This window comes from Lontra canadensis, unplaced genomic scaffold (assembly GCF_010015895.1).
Source record: "Lontra canadensis isolate GAN:19392208 unplaced genomic scaffold, GSC_riverotter_1.0 scaffold7, whole genome shotgun sequence".
Lineage (NCBI taxonomy): Eukaryota > Metazoa > Chordata > Mammalia > Carnivora > Mustelidae > Lontra > Lontra canadensis.
Window position 1 is genome coordinate 31,444,632 of NW_022631001.1, and position 19,500 is coordinate 31,464,131.

The 19,500-nt window shown below is 50.8% G+C and overlaps 1 protein-coding gene and 1 long non-coding RNA gene across 4 annotated transcripts in view; both read left to right on the plus strand.

Annotated features, from left to right (window-relative positions):
• The window catches only part of TUB (TUB bipartite transcription factor), an 84,015-nt gene that overhangs the window by 11,081 nt on the left and 53,434 nt on the right, over nt 1-19,500 (plus strand). The gene's annotated exons all lie outside the window — the stretch shown is intronic.
• LOC116865175 lies at nt 12,360-14,929 on the plus strand. The gene is made up of 3 exons (XR_004382157.1): nt 12,360-12,447; nt 12,953-13,000; nt 14,745-14,929. It is a non-coding gene; the product is annotated as an uncharacterized LOC116865175 (long non-coding RNA).

Consider the following 19,500-nt stretch of genomic DNA (forward strand, 5'->3'; position numbering starts at 1 on the left):
TATTCCTGGATTTTCAGTTGGTCTGTATATTTATCCTTATAACAATATCTCACTGTTTTGATTCTTGCAGCTTTGTAATAAGTTGTTTTCTTTTGAGAGAAAGGGGTGGGGGGGGAGAGAGAAAGAGAGCGAGCAAGACCATGGTGGTGGTGGGGGGGTTGTATTGAAAAAAGGGAGAGGGAGAGAAAGAATCCCAAGCAGACTCCATGCAGAGCCTGAAGCAAGGCTCAATCTCACAACCAAGAGATCATGACTTAAGCTGAAACCAAAAGTCGGATGCTTAACCAGCTGTGGCCAATAAATTTTGAATAGGAGCAAAAGGCAAGAAAGCAAGACATGGCCTGTGCTAAACATGTCTAGGGAGGGCTTGGACTCCCAAGAGACTGGGTTGCTGAGATGGCACAGAGGGAGCAGTAGAAGGCTTGAGCTTTGTTATTACAGACCTGGTTCAAATCCCAGCTCCACCTCTTACTAGCTATGTAAATGTAACCCAGGTGGGAAAATCCTTATTGTTTGTGTTGATTATAAAAATCCTGTGTGCTGGGGCACCTGGGTGGCTCAGTGGGTTAAGCCTCTGCCTTTGGCTCAGGTCATGATCTCGGGGTCCTGGGATGGAGTCCCGCATCAGGCTTTCTGCTCAGCAGGGAGACTGCTCCCCCCCCCACACACACCCCGTCTGCTTCTCTGCCTACTTGTGATCTCTGTCTGTCAAATAAATAAATAAAATCTTTAAAAAAATTTTTTTAAATCATGTGTGCCACTTGTAGAAATAGAAGAAGCAAAGTTGGAACAGTTCATAAGTGTATCAAGTAGTTACTTAATATCCTTTAGTCTCAGTTTCCCCATCTGTAAAATCAGAGTGATGATTTTCTTATAGTGAAGGGTCATAGTGAGAATTGAATTGTGTACACTCTTGGGTAGGCTGTGAACTAGAAACAGACCACAGGCATAGCTACCCTAGGGTTAGGCAAAGTGAAGCTCCTCATTTAATTGGCCTGGAGCTTCTTGGTGACAAGGGGACCACACTGGCCAGGAGTCTCTATAGCACACCTTGGTGCAAGTTTCTTTTGGTTCCTTGGTTCCCACACAGGACATGCAGCACTGGTGATACTCTCGGCAAAGGTAGGTTTCTGCCAAGTTGAGAAAGTAGCCAAATTCTTATTGTAAAAGTAGCCTTTTGTACTGAGCACTCACGTCACTGTCCCGAGAGTACTTGACATCAACAGAATGTGTGTTTCTGTTTTCAAAATGCAGTCTCTCTTCTCACAAGAAAGAAATGTTAGGCTCTCTTTGTTCTTAAACCAACTCAATATCAGCGAAGCTGCATACCTTTGGCCAGAGTGGGGCTAGGGTGAGAGGGGAAGCCAGGCAGTGTCTGTGCTCCCCGAGCGATGGCTTCAGCTTCAGCTTCCTAGTTTTCCAGAAAGTTGTTCCTTCACAGTATTCAGAGCACTTGCACAGTGCACGTGTAACCTTGGGAAAGCTATTTAACCGCCATGAGCCTCCGTGGCCTCATCACCAAAATGAATGTAATAGTACCTTCAGGAAATTGTACTTATCATTGTGAGGACTCAGTGACTTAGCATTTGTAATGACTTAGTATTTGTAAGGCTTAATAAAAGGAGCGCCTGGGACAGCACCTGGCACGTGGCGAGTGCTCTTTACCATCTGGCTGTGGTTATCTGGACTTTCCTCTCCTGCTGAACCTGCAAGCTCAGTCATTCCTGGAACAGGGAGAGGTGTGGTGGCCCAGGCAGGCCCTGCCCCTCGAGGGAGCTGTGTGAGGAAAGTGGGCAGGTGAGGGGAGGAGGCTGAGGCACCGAGGGAGGGAGTCCAGGGACCTGCTGGGCACTAGTTGGGACCAGTTGGGTGAGAGGGGCACTGTGGCAGGACCTCCAGAGTCAGATGAGAACTCGGGGTCTGGGGACCTTAGCCAGCACCTGAGGCATGGGTGACAAGGTTCAGATTCCTCCGGAGGGCCAGACATTGAGCCCCAGTGAAGAATTCCCGAGCACGGGGTGCCTGGGTGGCTCAGTGGGTTAAAGCCTCTGCCTTCGGCTCAGGTCATGATCTCAGGGTTGTGGGATCGAGCCCCGCATCAGGCTCTCTGCTCAGCGGGGAGCATGCTTCCTCCTCTCTCTCTGCCTACTTGTGATCTCTGTCAAATAAAAAAATAAAAGAATTTTAAAAAAGAATTTTTAAAAAAGAATTAAAAAAAAAAAAAAAGAATTCCCGAGCACATCAGAAGTGCAACAGACCCTTCCCTTCAGACTGGAACTCATGCCCCAGCTGTTGAGAGATCACATGGAGGGAGCCATAGGGCCCAGCCAGCCGACTCTAGTCCCTACCACTGCTGAGTCAGAATGAGCAGAGAAGGTGGGAGACACTGGGCATTAGAGGCGCAGACCAGACCTGGGGGCAGCAGACCAACCACTGGGGCAAATAAGTTCACAAGCAGCTTACTCTGAGATAGAGGTGATGCTTTTCCTGGGCTTTATGAAGCAGGGACATATGTTTGAGAGAGTGCTGTGACGGGAGCTCAGAGTCCAGGATTTCATTCTGGCTGCTCCATTAATTCCCATTCGGGCTCTGGGCAAGTCACTTGGCTCTCTGCGCCTGTTTCCCTTGAAGCTGAAGAGGCTGGACTGCTTGACTGAGCCCTCTTGGAGTTCTGGTGTGCTGTGAGCACATGACCCATGGCCTTGCTGTGTGTTCTGTGGTTGACAAGGCCAGGCTGGGGGGACAAGAATGGGGCAGGCTGGGATCAGAGGTCCTGACCATAGCAGTCCCAGCTTCTGGATTGCTGGCAAGGGAGGCTGGATGTGGACCCCTGGGACGGGTGATTGGAGGTCCTGCTTTGTTGCAGAGCTTTGGAATGTAGCTACTTTTCTTTTGTTGGATTTATGGCTAAATAGGACTAAACTGACTGTACTGGGTGGGGCAGATGGGAGGGATGGGGCAGGGGTATGGGGGATGTTCTGTCTCCCAGGCAGTTGGTGTGATTGGGGCTGGGGGTGATAAGGGAGTCAAGACAGGAGCAAGTCATGGAGGTGAACCTTACCCACGCTGAAGTTTGACGTTGTCAGGCAGTATGGTTTCCCAGGTGGGGTGACAGGATGCTTTAAAAAAAAAAAAAAAAAAAAACAACCAGAAAGACCCTGGGGTGTGGACATCATTTCTGTGGTCAAAGGTAGAAAGAAAGACACAGTCTGGAGGACAGTTCTTTTTAAGCAGGGACTCACAGGAACCTGTGGATACCTGACTCCTTCATTCTGAAAAATCTTGTGCCCTGATGACAGATAAATGCCAAGACTGGGTATTGTGTGGGTCATTCTGACCCAGCATGGACTTGGGAGAACTGCACAAACCTTTTCTCTCCATCCTGAGCAACGTGGGCTGTCCTGAAGTTGGAGCAGTTAGAGCTCCTGGCTCAGGTGTGTTCTCCTAATCTGTGCCCCGCTCGGAAACTCTGAGCAAATGGTTTGGTCTCCTCTAATATGAAGAGTAACGGGGTGCCTGGGTGGCTCATTGGGTTAAGCCTCTGCCTTCAACTCAGGTCATGATCTCAGGGTCTTGGGATGGAGCCACACATCAGGCTCTCTGCTCAGCAGGGAGTCTGCTTCCCCCCACCCCCATCTGCCTCTCTGCCTACTTGTGATCTCTCTCTCTCTCTCTCTCTCTGTCAAATAAATAAATAAATAAACAAAAATCTTAAAAAAAAAAAAAGAGTAACAAAGAAAACCCTAGCTGTGTGTGTGTGTGTGTGTGTGTGTGTGTGTGTCTGATGCCTGCCAGCCCAAGCTGTGGGGAAGTCAGTGGGCATTTGGGAACAGCTTGCTCATGCTGCGGCTAAAGGTGGCAGACTTCTGCACATCTAATGATGCTAGAACTGTGCCAGCCGACTGGAATGTAGTGTCAGAATGAGGGGCACAGAGTCAGGCTGGGGGGGAAGAGGGTCCTGCATCCAAGAATATTTGGAATCGGGCAAGGCCTGCATCAGGGTAACGGGGACCCAGTATTATCTTCTTGCAAGGTCACATTCCTCAGCAAAGATTTAATCCCACCCCGGCTTTACCTCTGGGCCCTCTCCAGCCCTGCAGCCCTGCTAATCACCATGCAGGGAACACCACAGTGCACCAAGAGGGCACTGTCCCAGCGCCGGCCCCTCCCTCCACAGTCTGGGTGGCCGGGGATGGGGGGGGTGGGGGGGGAGGTACCCAGTCTGGGTGACATTCCCTCCTCTCCATCGCCAAGTGTCAGAGAGCCAATGCAATGATGGTCTGGGCTCCTCTGGGAGAAGGCTTCTGAGAGTGTGTTTTTCATACAACTGAGTGTGTGCACCAGTAATTGTGTATCTGGGGTATGAGCACATTGTGCCAGGGTGTGTGTGCACACTGAGTGTACATGGATGAGTTTGTGCACCTTTGCAGGGAGCTGCCTGTGTGCCACCAGGAGTGGTGATGTGGACGTGTGTGTCATGTATATGAATGGAAGCAGGGGTGCCAGAGAGAACTGACTGGGGGGGGCAGTGGGAAGGGGAGACTGGTTTGCTCTCTCCCTCCTTCTTCCCCTGCACCTTGGGAAGTGGGGGGAGGACGTGTACACCCCCTTCCCCTTCTGCAAGACTAGGTGCAGTAGGGGTCATGAGCCTGGGCAGCTTCTGCGAGGCTGGGGGGCTGCAGAAGTACCTGGGAACTAAGCAAGGCACTGGGATGCAGGAGGGGCCACTTAGACAGGGGAGCTGATAGGTATCTCTGTGACCTTGGGTGATGAGCTTTGGGGGAGGACGGTGGAGGAACCTGCCTTGCGCTCCCAGTCCAGCCCAAAGGAGCTGGGAGTGGGAACCCTGCCTCTGCCACGAGGGGCTCTGGGGCAATCTGGGGCGCATCAATGTTGGATGAGCCCGCGTAGCCTTTGCGCGGCCTTGATACCATCTTCCATGGTCTCACTTTTAGTGTAACTGGAGAGCCCAGGGCTCAGCCCGAGTCTACCACTGGTGATCTTCTCACCACGGCACCACCCACAGGGGGACGGCAGCTGGAGTGGGGAGGCCGGGGCGGCTCTGGTGGACTGTCCCAGGACCGGGTGGGGGCCAGCTGGGCCCTGCCTGGGCAGGGGAGTCAGTTGGTTCCAGCCTGGCCTCCGCAGCCCTTGAGTCCCTGTGCCGGATTACACCTCCTCCCACCTCAGGCCACCTCGTGGTCCCAGGGGTGTCATCTGTCCAGTGACGTGTTCTTAGGGCGTTTTAGTCCCATCCCCCCAGCCAACTTTAGGGGTTTCCTTCTCAGGAAGGGGCTGGAGGGGCATCAGCTAGAGGGACAGAGACCCCCTAGGGGAAGGAAGGGGAGTCGCAGCGTGACGTGGAGCCTCCCGTTGCAGGTGAGTGTCCAGAGCCCTGAGTGCAGGGCTGGGGAAAGGGGAGGGATGGACTGAGGTCTGGGGGTCCCCACTGGCCATGCTGCTCACCACCCCGACCTTTTCTACTCCAGCCCCCACACCTTACACCTTGTGACCCCACACCCAGCCTTGCCCTAAGAGGCAGCGCCCAAGAAGTGGACCGGTGCTCCACAGAGCATCTGCTACAAACTGGCATGTTGGGCTGTGGCCTTGGGGGATCCAACATGGACAACCACTATGGTGGGCGGGGAGATTGGTTTGGATCAGCAGCCTGTCTTTGTAAAACAGCTTAAGGGGACACGGGAGTTCCTGTTCTTTTACATATTGTATTTGGCTCTTTTCCCACCTTGGCCTCAGAGCTCAGTACAGCTCAGCTTGCAAGCCCGGAATAGGTACTGTCTGGCCCTCTAAGAAAACGCTTGCCCACCGCCCCCATTACGTAGTCTGCCGTCCTCTCTCCTTTTTACCCTTCACCTGGGCTTCCCTCCTGCCTTCCTCCGCATGCCCCACACCACTAGTGCACCCAGGTTGAGTGCTTTCCACACCCAGGAACACAGACTTTGGGGACCACCCCTTCACATCTTGTCACTACTACTTTCCCTGTTAAGAAAGGAAAATAACTGGGGGCCACAAGTATTTCCGGATTCGGTAGGTTACCTGTTGGCTGAGGATTAAGACCTGCAGCACCCCTGCCTGACTCTAGGCTGAAAGTGAGCCAATTTCTAGGCCACAGGAGCAGGGTGGGGGAGCTGACCGCGAGCACCTAATTCTGGCACCCGGGAGGCTGAGCAGGCCAATTCTTGATGTGGGCTTCCTGTCTCCTCTCCCTGTGGGCCAGGCCAGGAGCAGGTGACACCTGAGGTCCCAGTGGAATGGTGGGGAGACAGTGCTGTGTGAACAGGTAATTATAGGGCACCAGAATGCTCTGGAGGGAGCCAGGGAGCTCCAGAGGCAGGGGCCTTCCCCTGCCTGCTGTCTTATAGCTTCCAGACTCCTGGGGCCCATTGTGCCCTCCTTATTCCAATCCTCAAGTCTCTGTGAACAAGACTTAAACCCTGTTCCTCAGTTCCTGTTCACACAGCTGAGTTCAGGGAAAGAACAGGAGCCCAGGGAAAGCCCAGGGCCTAGAGACAGAGCTGCATTCCTGCTGCGCCAGCACTAGGTGGCACCCTCGAGGCACCACCGCCGGCGCCTGCTGGGGAGGGAGCCGCCTGTTCTGACCCTCAACTCTTAAGTCTAACCACAGCCTGCAAGGATGTGGTCCCCACATTCTGAATCCCGCCAGGCCTGCCCAGCTCTGTCTGCCCACTGAGGCAGCTCAATGATAGCTCCAGACTCTGTCATTCAGGGCATTTTTACCTGAGAGTCAGAGGGGTCATTAGGGATGACTTGCAGTCCCGCTGATTATTACCTTCTTATCCTCATCCTCCCCAGGGCTCCCTGAAGGCAGGGACCGTCTTAGTCTCTGGAGCACAGGGCTGGGCACAGCAGAGAGGGTGTGTGGTGGGGAGTAATGGACACTAGAGAGAGTGTCCCCATCACTGCTCACTGCTGGGGCAGGTGTGCTGGAGAGAATTGACTCTGTGAGGGGCAGGGGTGGGGAAAGACTGGCTTGCTCTCTCCCTCCCTCTTCTTGCCCTGAGCCTTGGGAAGTGGGGGAGGACGGGTCCAATCCCCCTTCCCCTGGTGCAAGACTAGGTGCGGTGGGGGCCGTGAGCCTGCTGTGCCTCTCTGCCGGGCAGTTTCTACTATAGCTGAGCCAGGTGCCCTGGCTATCCTGCTGGGAAGCTGGGTGGGTGCTGAGGGATCTAGGCACCTGGGAGGGGAGCTGCTTCAGAGACAGGAGTAGCCTTTCCCCCTCTGGTCTGGTTCTGTTGGTGCCAGCATTCTAGGGGACCTCTAGAGAGGAAGAGGTGCCCAGGGGACACAAGCTGGGGCCCTAGGAGGTTGCTTGTTTCTGGGGAGAGTTTCCAGGCATACCTGCCATTGTCTGGCACTGGGAGCAAGCACATGCTCGTCAGAAACAGAGCTAGAGGCTGGGACAGACTCTCACATTGATGGTGGCCTTGTGCCTCTCACCTGGCCCCAGCTCAGGCCATTCCAGGAGCCTCCCAGTCCAACAGCGCCCAACTCTTTGGTTGTCCTAGTGTCCCAGTTGGAGGTCTGGAGGGCTGCATCTGTGTTGGGGAGGACAGCCACCCCCATCCCCAAGCATCTGCTTCTGCTAGCTAGGGGTGATGTCGACAAGGGACCTGCACCCAGCCCCAGGGGTGATGGACAGTGCCAGCGAGGTGTGAGTTCTGGATCCTGCCTAGAGACTAAGGATGATTGTCAAGCGTCCCTCACCCACCGCAGTTCCTAGGAAGGAGGGTGGAGACCATGTCCCACTGAGGCAGCGGAGGCCACGCCAGCTTGTGCTCTTGGGTATGACCCTGGGAAGGGGCCCCTTGCAGACTCTTCTCCCTGAGGGACTGACAATGACACGCAGGTGCCATTTGTCTGCCTGGAACAGTCTCCACCGTAAGACTGGCATCGTTCACTGGGGTAATTACTGGTTTGGGTTCGATTTCCATTCAAAACAGTCATCCCAGCCTGAGCCGGGTGTCAGATCTGAAGGTTGATTATTAGTAACATTTATCAACAGCCTCTCTCAGCTACAGGCAATTACAGCTAATCTGCTGCTCCTGCTCCCTGTCGCAGGGAACTGCCAGCCTCTTCCCTGCCCGCCCCCTCCATTCCCTGTTCCCCTCTCTCCTCCCCTCCCCTCCCCTAAGCAGCCAGCTCAAGGGAACCATCTTCTGAGTCACCGTCACCCTCACAGGCAGGGACCCACGTGCACACTGGGCACCTGGGCTCTTCATCGGCCGTCTTGGTGTTGCCGGGTCTCTGGAAGTCTGAATCCGACTCTGTCAGAACTGAGAGGAATCCCTGCTCCTTGTCCTATGACATATTTCCACCTGCAGCAGGGGCCCTCTTGCCCCTGACTCCTCTGTCCTCCCCTTCAGGCCCAAGACTAGCGTGAGGCGCGTGGGGCCTTTATTTACCTCAGGTACAAAATTTAGGGGGCCACTGAAAAGCTCAGTGATTGATGTAACTAAGATTTCAATACAATACTTTTGAAAATCAAAGTTAATGCAAAAACATCAAAGTTAATGCAAAAACAAAGTTAATGCAAAAAATGAAATCAGAATGTGAATAGAGGGTCTAACCCTTGATTGCAGGACTTGGCCTTACTGCCTCACATTGATTCCAGCGGCCCGGCCCCCGTAGGACCCTGACATTGTTTAAAATTTGGTTGTTGTGTGTATGGGGGGTATATTTCACATTCATTTCGACTTGAAATATTATCTTCAAAGACTCAGATGGCTGAGTCTTTTGGTACCTCATTCAGCTCCCCCTCCTTTCCTGTCAGGCCCTAACCCGTACTCCCTTCGTTTCTTCCTGTCTGCTGCCTCTGGTCAGGGCTCAGCTTCTCTCTGAGTGGGGCCCCAATCCTGGGCTGGCTTCCTGGTGCCCATCCTCTCCTCCATCCCTCAGGACTTGCTTCGGCCTTCAGACCCCTCCAAGAGGCCCGCAGGTTGCCATGGTAACTGCCAGTACCTGCAGCAGTCATGGGTGGACAGAACCTGGAGGTCTCCCTCCCATCCCATGATCGCATCCAGCCAGGGCTGGGTAAGTGCCTGCATGCCTGACAGAGTCCATGATGCGCGAATCTCAGAGGCAGCTCACACATTCTGTCCGTGTGTGGAGAGGGAGCGCGTCCCCTCTTTCGGAATCCGTCCCAGGGAGAGGACAGCATGGGGCTAAAGGAAGGCCATGAAGGTCTGTGACAGGGAGGTAGAGCCCTGAAATAAGTGTGGGTGTTGGCTACCAGGCTCCCGCAGAGGGCAGGCCTGCTTCCCTGAAGGCTTTCCTTTTGCAGAGCAGAAGCTGAGGGCTGACCCCCCTGCATGGAAGGCTGCCCACCCTCCCCTTGCCCTTCCCCCCCAAAACCCAGGCCAGGCTCAGCTTGCCTCAGGGCGAAACAAACATTTCAGGAAGATCAACATGGAAGGGGTGCCCAGGATGCCCAGTCCCCTCTGGGTCTTGGGGCATTGTCATGTCAAGGTCCAGAGCCAGGAAGTTCAGCCACTCTGTGTCCAGTTGCTGTCCCTGGAGGATGCCCGAGTGTCTCAGGAGAGTCTTGCTAGAAGCACTCCTGCAAGCTCCCTTCCCAGGCCTCCACAGCACCACAGAGTCTCTGTCACCTGGCCTGGCGGTCTGTCACCCAGCACCTCCTCTGCCACTTACTGAGCAAGTCACTTCCTCTCTGGGCCTCAGTTTCCTCTTGTGAGAAATATGGGTGATCGTGCCCTCTCTCGAGGGCTGTGCTTACCGGTAAGAGCTAACCTAGGTAACGGCGCTTTGACCTGGAAAGCACCGTGACAGATGGAGAAGTCACGCTCTGTGGGGCTCTGGAGGACAGAACTGGAACCAAAGGGAAGTGTGTTTGGGTTGAAGTGAAGAAGAAATCTCTAACACCCAAGATGGAGGGACCACTCTAGAAGGTGTGAGCGCTCTGAGGCTGGAAATGTGCGTGGAGGGGTTTATCACTTGTCCATCAGCTTAGCTTCCAGGGACTTCCTGCCCCGAGTGTGACCTCGATTGTGACTTCTCCCAGCGTGTCCGGAAGCCACCCCAACACCAACCCCACCTCCACCCCCATCATCCTAGAGGTGAGGACGCTGGCTTCACTGGCTTTTTCCTGTTGCATATTCCTGCTGTTGCCTTCCTGTATGGACCAGTGTAGAAACCAGAGAACTTGAGTGGGAATGAGAACAGGAGGACCTTGTGTCTGAAGAAGTACTGACCTAAGCATGGGTTTGAGATGCCCTCAGACTGGAAAGTTCTCTTCTGCCTGCAATAGGACAGAAGACATCTGAAAGAGAAGTTAGGAGAGATGGAGGGATGGGGTCTCGAGCTCCAGACGGGCACACACATTATGTTCCCCTGCCTGAAAATTGCCCCATGCTGCACATCTGCGCACAAACCCTACGTGCTAACTTCCTCACACGGGCTTTGGAAAGAGCCATAGGCATGGAGTTGGGAGACCTGTCTTGGAGCGTCCTCCCTCTGAGCCTGATTTTTCCATCTGTGACATGACGGGGAGGAGTTGAGGTGCCCTCTCAGCTGATGGTCTGGGATCTCTAGCTTTCTGGAGCCCATGAGAGTTGCATCTCCTCCGTGGCCCCTTATGGTATCTACATGAGTCTCTGTCTGTCTGCTGGGCAGACCTCTAGGGGCCGAGATTTTCAGATCTAGTCAGAGTGAGGTCAGCAATGTCCAGTTTTGCATCTAGACATCATTTTCCCCTTAGAAGTTTGAAATTACATCCCAAAGATTCCTCATTATCGATCTAGGCACCTCATTGAAAGTCTGGGTATCATTTTTGCGAGAATATGGCCAGGGATGGGCAAGAAAGGGGAAGTGGAGTGGTGGAGGTAGGGGAGAGAGGAGAGGTGATTTGATCCGGGAGTTAGCGTGGGCACCTGGTCTAAGACGGTTGGAGGGGTCTGCCGGGCTTGGGCAGAGTACATGGGCTTAGCTTCTGTCCTGAGGCAGCAGGGAGATTCTAAAGGGTTTAAGCAGGGTCTGGAGACAGGATCAGATTTGCGTTTAGAACTTTTACTCTCGTGCCAGTGGAGGAGGGCCTTGAGGGGAGCAAATTGGAGACAGACACTGTCCTGAAGCCAAGATCTGAGCAACAGGGATGCCCTCCTGAAAATGTGGACCTAGGGAAGGGAGTAAACAGATGGCTGACATCAAAAGGGCTTCATGGTTGCAGGCCTGGGTGGGGAAGATGGAAGGAAAAAGCAGGAAGCTATGCTGGCGCCTTGAGGGCCTGCTGTGTCACTCACGGGCAGATGGAGATGGAGCAGATAAGATAAATCTTATGTAAAAGATAAGATTCACTGGAAGTCCTAAGCAGCATACCTCAGTTGTGAGCTGCTTCACCGGGACACTTCACTGGGAAGTGTCCAGAGAGCAGGTGGATAGAGGGTTCTGGAATTTAGGAGAGGAGAGGGCCCACCATGAAGGCATGGACATTCTTAGGCTATGGGACGTGGGGGCGCCTGGGTGGCTCAGTTGGTTGAGCATCCGACTCTTGACTGGGGTTCATATCATGGTCTCAGGGGTATGAGGTCGAGCCCCCATCAGGCTCTGTGCTGAGTGTGGAGCTTGCTTCAGATTCTCTCTCTCTCCCTCCTCCAACATATGCTCTCTCTCCCACTTTCCCTCTCTCTTCTTTCTCTGTCTCTCAAAAAAAAGGGGGGGGGTTGTGGGAGGTGAAGCCCTGTGAGGGGGAAGATCACTCAGGTGCCTCTTAGGGGGAGGGGGAGGACAAGAGGCTAAGGACACAGATACCCCATCAGTCTCTCAAAGACGCACCAGCGCAGAGCCGGCTACCAACCCAAGGCAGGCCACAGAGAGCACAGGGAATGTGTTTTCTGGCTGTGGTTCCTCCAGATGGGGACTTTGTCCTCAGGGCACCTGGCTCTGCCTGAGTTGCTATAGTAACCATGGATGTAGGCGTACAGGGTCTCTGTGTTGCCATGGAAACAAGCAGCTGGGTGTCCCTGAGTGGCATGGCCACTGAGGCCTTGGGGATTCAGGCTGGTCTTGAAGGGATTGGGAGGGGACCTGTGACCAGCTGAGAGGGTTTCTGTGTCCCAGTGAATCCTCGATGGCTGTTGTTAGTGTGACCGTTGCCATGGTGATGGAGGGAGACACCCAGGTGGCTTGTGGCAGCTTCAGTGGGGAGCTGAGTAGTAGAAGGAATGGCAACAGGCCCCACGTCTTCACGTGCAGCATGAAGCAGCACCAGCCTCTGGACTCTCCCAGCCTCTGGCTGCCATGGAGGGCAGGACCCTCTGCTTTCTTCCTGGGTTTGCACCGTTTTGCCGAGACAGGGGTTTTGTTCCCAGGAGGAACTCCCCGGCCCATGGGATCTCAGCATTCAAAGCGACACAGGAAGGCTGGGCCCCTGAAACGGGGCCACCGAGGAGATCGGTAAGCATTCGGCACCCCTGCCTTTAGCCCAAGGACCCCACCCTTGGGTCCACCCTGCCCACCCACCCTCATGGACCTCACCCCTTCCCCGTCACCACATGGGGTCCCGCAGTCCTCCCACAGCCTCAGGCTCTAGACAGGAGAACAGGGAGGCTCTGCTCCTCCTGCCCCAGATCGGAGAGGTTTCCTCCATCATGGGAGCGAGGCCTCGGCCCTTGGCAGCTCTGCACTCCTGCCCTCTGTCTCTTCTGGTGGGTTCCTCTTCCCAGTCTCCACCTGGCCCCCCTGCTTTGTCCCCAGCTCTGCTCATTACTGTCCTCATTCTGGGCTGCCTGCTTGCTGTCCCAGAGCACCCCCAACCTGATCCCATTGGCTTCCCAGCTGAAGTGGCCAAGACCAAGGCCCTGAGAGAGACCTTGAGTGACCATTGTCTGGGCAGGCAAGGGGCAGGAATGAAGAAGGGAGGCAACAAGGGCGGGGAGTCACCCCTTCTTTTCCCCCTCAGGAGAACAACCAGGAGGAAGTACTGGAAGGAAGGAAGGGAGATCGCTCGGTGAGCTGGCAGGGGAAGAGGGAGCGCTGGCTGGGAGAGGGCCATTCACAGGAGACTCAAGGGAGGTGGAGGGGAGAACATGGGCAGCTCTGTGGCCATGGACCCCATACATGCTGGGGGTGTTTGGGAAATAGGGCCTAGGGGAGGTGTGACCCCAGGCAAAGGCCATACTCACTATGGCTCTTATGAGCTTTGTTTGTTCCTCTTAGATCCCTCTGTGGTCCTTCTGCCCTACTCCAGCCAGGTAGTGCTGCCCAGAGTCCCAGGCTCTGCTCCCCAGCCTATCCTGGGACTCCGGGCCAGGCCTTCCCCAGAGAGCAGGTGTCCTCAAGCTGTGGCCCAGGACCACTGAGGGAATTCCTTCCCGCTGTCCACATACCCAGCCCCCCATGTGACTTGCACCAGGCTGGAAACCCGAGCTTGTCTTCTACAGTCACAAAGTGGGTCTTTCCCAAGACTCCTAAGAGGACCTCATTTGTTCTTCACTGATGTCAAGGGCTCTAGGATGTATCATTGGCCCAAAGGATAGGCAGAAACAGCTACCTTGTGTAGGAGGGGGCTCAGTCCTGGGTACACATGAGGCAACATGATGGGGTCCCCTCACCAGCTGAAGCGTGGGGTGCTGAGGGTTCCTGGTACCTGAGGGCTCTGCCTGCCTTCCAGGGACCTGACCAGAGAAATATGGGGGCATCTGGAGTTCTCATGAATGTTGGGCTTGGGCTTCTGATGGGGCTTGTGACGAATGTGCCCTAAAAGGGAAGCTCTGTGGAGAGCCATGGGTCTCTGGTATGGCTGCATGGCTGGGGCCTCCTGTGTTCTCCTTTTCAAAACAGAGCCTCAAACCAGGTTGACCTTTTAGCCTAAAGAAAATCTGATGAAGAGAAAGATGGGAGGCATGGGGGAGGGGTGCCACTTGAGTTTACTTCAGAGGCTCTCAGGAAGGAGGAGGAGGAGGGATGCAGGGAGTGAACCCCAGAGGGTTGCCTCTGTGTATAACTGTCATGAAGCTTGACGACCTCTGCTCATTTGTCTCCTGCAGCTCTTACCTTCTGAGCGCTGTGAGCTGATGAGCGTCTCCTTCCTCCACCCCGCCCCCGTAGACCAGCAAGACTGCAAGTCTTTGAGATCCCACTGCCCTTGTTGAACAGGCAAACAGAGGCCCCAGGGCAGGGTCACACTGCAAGTTCATGGCAGAGTCAGGACTAGAACCCAGGCCCCCTACTCAAGGCTCTTTCTCTTCACTGAGGGCCAAAGAGCCAGCTTGCTGGATGGGAGTCCAGGGGCTTACTGGGAGTGTGTGGTCTTTTGGTTATCACCTTGCTTCTAGTGGACGGAGGCTGTGAGCATGCTGTGATGTGACTATGTATCTGGCTGATGGCTAGCTGGTGAGTGCTCCTGGCAATCCTGGGTTTCTAGGAATCAGTGCCTCATGACCCGGGCTCTCAACACCATTCCGGCTCTTCCGTGTTTAAAGGCCCTGCCAGTATCCCTTAAAACCTGTGTGATTCAAGATGGTGCCAAGAAGCGTGATGGTTCACGCGTGGCCAGTCCTAGAATGGTACACGGGGCTGTAACTAGATGGAGAAGGGAGGGGAGGAGCTGGGCAGCCTCGAGGATGAAGGCCGAGTTATAAGGCTGTATCTCTGCAGGCTGGGAATAGTCATAATTAAGGGCAAAGTTAGATGATCCAGCCATGTAAGGACCCAGACAGAAAAGGGATTTTGTCACAGAGTTTTTGTCCTAGGTTCTACCATCATACCAGGGGCTTCCATGCCTATGAAGACAGTCCTCCAAACCCTGGCTTCTGAGCTACTTGTTGCTTCAACTCACCGACTGTCAACGTCTATTTCAGCAACCCATGACCATGATCTGGTCATCATTTGAAACCATTCCACCTCTGAAGTTTTAATCTCTGTGTACCTCCTATGTGCTCTGTCTCCCTTGCCTCTACCATATCTGTTCATAGAAACCTTTAGGCTCCTACCTCTTACTTTCCCCCTCCCCCCAAATCAGCTTTTGTTCCCCTCCAATCTGGACACTATGGCCTGTTACTTGAACTGTTCACCATTCACCACCTGGCCCCATAGCCTCCCACCCCATCCCTAGAACGTGGTAACTGCCTGCTAAGCCAGTCCTGGTATATAGGGCTGAGATGGGGGCGAGGTGGGAATCCTTTTATGAATTGACACTGGTCCAACTTCATGGTCCATAGATGAGACCCCAGCAGTGCCCAGCAGGCCCGCTGTCTACATCTACTCCAACCACACACTCCCCACCCCCGCCCAGCTATTTCAGAGCTCTCACATACCCCTCTGCTTTTCCATACCACAGCTTCCCCAATCACCCCCAGCAGCTGACCTAGACTCTCTTTATAAGGAAAAGAAGACTTACCAGGGGGTAATTTCTTTAACTTCTGCCCTGGGCTCCAAACTGACCTGCATCCATGGCCATCCATGCCTCTGGCCCTATTATACTGAGAGGGAGCTCCTATTCCAGTTAGCCTCTCCACCAGAGATCTGGTAACTCTCCCCTTCACCCCCACCCAAAGAACCCCCTGCTCATTCCTTGTCCCCTGGATCTTCATCGTCTCCACTCTCCTAGCTCCTTCCATTGTAACTCAGTTAAGAAACAAAACAAAAATACCTTGATTTTACAACCTCCCTTGTCACCACCTACTCTTTTCAGCCAAGCCTGTTGAAATAAAAATCTGGGTTTATTATCTCCATCTCCTCAACTCCTGCTCAGTCCACTGGCTTCTGTTCCCACTATCCACCCATTTCTCATGCCCATGTCTCTAGTGATTCTTTCCATAAATCTTGCTACAGCCTGTGAGGTCCTGGTTCATCTCAGCAGCATTTGATGTAGCTGAGCACACTCTGCCTTTTGAAGCATGCTTCTCTTGGGTTCCATGACCTCCCACTCCTTTTCTGCCTCCTATTCTGATAGTCATTTCTCTATTTGCTTCTTAAGGGTTTCTTCTTCTGTTCACCCTAACAGTGCTGAAGTGGCCCAGCATTCTGTCCTGCTGTCTTTTCTCTCTTACACTTGTTTCTGCTAATCTAACTGGTAGCCATGGCTTCAACTTCCATCTCTAAGCTGATGACTATAGCTACCACCGAGACATTTCCCCTCCATTTCTTTTTTTCTTTTTAAATCTATTACCTTCTGCAATATGTGTTTTGAAGCTCTGTTCTTAGATGTATAAACATTTAAGGTTGTTATATCTTCTCAAGAAGTTAATCCCTTCATTAATATGAAATGTTCTTCATCTCTGGTAATAATTCCAGTTGGTCTGTGTAATCACTGTGGCTTTCTGTTGACTAGTATTTGCATGGCATATCTTTTCCTATCCTTGTATGTTTAATCTCCCTGACTTCACATTTTAAAAGGTCTTTTTTTTTTAGAAAACATGTAATTGTGTTATTTTTATCTGATTTGACAAATTTGACTTTTTAATTGAAGTATTTAGACCATTTACATTTAATGTTGTTATCAATATGGTTGATATCTTGCCATTGGTATTTTATTTGTCCTACTTATTCTTTGCTCCTTTGTCTTCTTTTTTTTTTTGCTTTCTTTTAGATTGGGTGGGGGGGATTGGTGAATCTATTTTCATAATCTCCAATCTTAGCTTATTAGTCATAAATCTTCTTTTGTTTGTTTTTATTAGTGGTTGCTTAGTGTTTGCGTTATACATCTTCAACCTTAAAATAATATACCACTCATGAGTATCATTGAGAACCTTAGAACAGTACACTTTACTCCTCCTTTCTTTCTTTTGAGCTATTGTCATGCTTTTTGCTTTTAGCTATGATATACACCCAACAATACCTTTTTTTTTTTTTTTTGCTTTAAACAGGCAATGGTCTCTTTTTTAAAAAATAACATCTTTCTTGGGATGGATTTCACATACCATAGAATTCACCCATATGTAGTATACAGATCAATGGGTTTTAGGTTGTGCAGCCATCACTACAATCAGTTTTAGAACATTTTAATTATCTCTTCCCCCCCAAAAAGCTGCATATCCATCAGCTGACACACCCCTTTCTTCTACCCACCCCCAGCCATAGGCTACTGCTAACTTATTTTCTCTACAGATTTGCCTATTATGGACATTTCATATGAATGAAATCACATAAGATGTGGTCTTTGTGACTAGCTTCTTTCATTAGCAGAATGTTTTCAGGACTCATCTGTGTTGTATTACATCTCAATAGTTCATTTCGTGGGGCACCTGGGTGGCTCAGTTGGCTAAGCAGCTGCCTTTGGCTCAGGTCATGGTCTCAGGGTCCTGGGATTGAGCCCTGATTCGGGCTCCCTGCTCAGCAGAGAGCCTGCTTCTCCCTCTCTGCCTGCCACTCTGCTTACCTGTGTGCGTGCGCGCTCTCTCTCTCTCTCTTTCTGTCAAATAAATAAATAAAATCTTTTTAAAAAAATCATTCAATTCTTTTCATTGCCAAGTAATATTCCGTTGTATGGGCACACACATTTTGTTTACCCATTCATCGACTGATGGATATTAGGATTTGCTATTATAAATGATGTTACTGTGAAAATCTGTGGACACATTTCATTTCTCTTGGGTATATACCTGGAAGTAGAACTTCTGGGAATCTAATGTTCAGCCTTTTGAGGAATTGCCAGGCTGTTTTCCAAAGTGGCTGCACCATTTCACATACCCACCAGCAATGTATGAGGTTTCTAATTTCTCTATAAGTGTTTTATTTGTGGTTTTTATTATAGCTATCCTAGTGAGTGTGAAGTGGTATCTCATTGTGGTTCTGACTTCTGTTTCCCTGATGACTAATAATGACCAGTGATGTGCCTACGGCCATTTGTATATCTTTGGCAAAATGTCTATTCTGATCCTTTGCCCATTTTTAAAATGGGTCATTTGTCTTTTTATTACTGAGTTGTAACCATTTGTTAGGTATTCTAGGTACAAGTCCATTATCAGATAATGATTTGCAAATGTTTTATCGAATTCCATGGCTTATCTTTTCACTTTCTCCATGGTGTCCTTTGCAACACAAAAGTTTTAAATTTTGATAAAATCTAATTTATCTATTTTTTCTATTGCTGCTTGTGCTTTTGATGTCCTATCTAAGAAATCATTGCTTAATCCAAGGTCACAAAGATTTGTGCCTATGTTTTCTACTAAGAGTTTTACAGTTGTAGTGCTTACATTTAGGTCTTTGATTCATTTTGAGTTAATTTTTTATAGAGTATGAGGTAGAGGGTGCCAAGTCTTTCTCATTTTAGATACTCAGTTGTCCCAGTACCATTTGCTGAAAAAACTGTTCTTTCCACCATTATATGGTCTTGGCATCCTTGCCAAAAATCGATTGATTTATAAATGTGAGTTTATTCTTGGGCTCTCCATGTACTGCCTCAATTTATGTGTCTGTCCTTATACCAATACCACACTATCTTGATAATTGTAGCTATGTTGTAAGTTTTTGAAGTCAGGAAGTGTGAGCGCTCCAGATTCGTCCTTTCTAAAGATTGTTTTGGCTATGCTGGCTCCCTTGAGTTTCCATATGATTTTAGAATCAGCTTGTCAATTTCTGACAGAGAAACTAGCTTATATCCTGATATGGATTGTGTTTAATCTGTAGATCAATTTGGGATGTATCCCTATCTTGAAAATATTTAAACTTCTGTTCCATAAACACAGGATGCCTTTTTATTTATTTGGGTCTACTTTACAATGGAAACTACAAATTTTTTTGAAAGAAAGTAAAGTCTTGCACTTCTTTTTTAAAATTTATTCCCAAATATTTTATTCTTTTTGATTTTTTTTAAAAAATATTTTATTTATTTGACAGAGAGAAATCACAACTAGGCAGAGAGGCAGGCAGAGAGAGAGGAGGAAGCAGGGTTCCTGCGGAGCAGAGAGCCCAATGCGGGGCTTGATCCCAGGACCCTGGGATCATGACCTGAGCCGAAGGCAGAGGCTTTAACCCACTGAGCCACCCAGGCGCCCCCTTTTTGATGTTTTTGCAAATTGTTTTCTTAATTTCATTTTTTGGATCATTCACTGTGGTTGTATAGAAATATAACTGATCTGTATCCTGTAAGCTTGTGGAACTTGTTCATTCGTTCTAATAGTTTTTTGGTAGATACCTTAGATCTTCTTTATACAAAATCTTGTCTTCAGTGAATACAGATAGTTTTCCTTCTTCTTTTTTAATCTGATGCCTTGTATTTTATTGTCTTGCCTAATCATCTTGGCTAGAACCTCCAGTACAATGTCAAGTAGCTATGTCAAGAACGAGCATCCTTGGTTTGGTCTTAGGTGTGGATAATGCATTCAGTCTTTCACTATTAAGTAGGATTTCAGTTGTTGGTTTTTCATAGGTGCCTCTTTTCAGGTTGAGAAAATCCCTTTCTATTCCTGGTTTGTTGTATGATTTTATCATGAAGAGGTATTGAATTTTTTCAAATGCTTTTTCTGCATCTCCTAGACAATTATGTGATTTTTCTCCTTTTTTTTT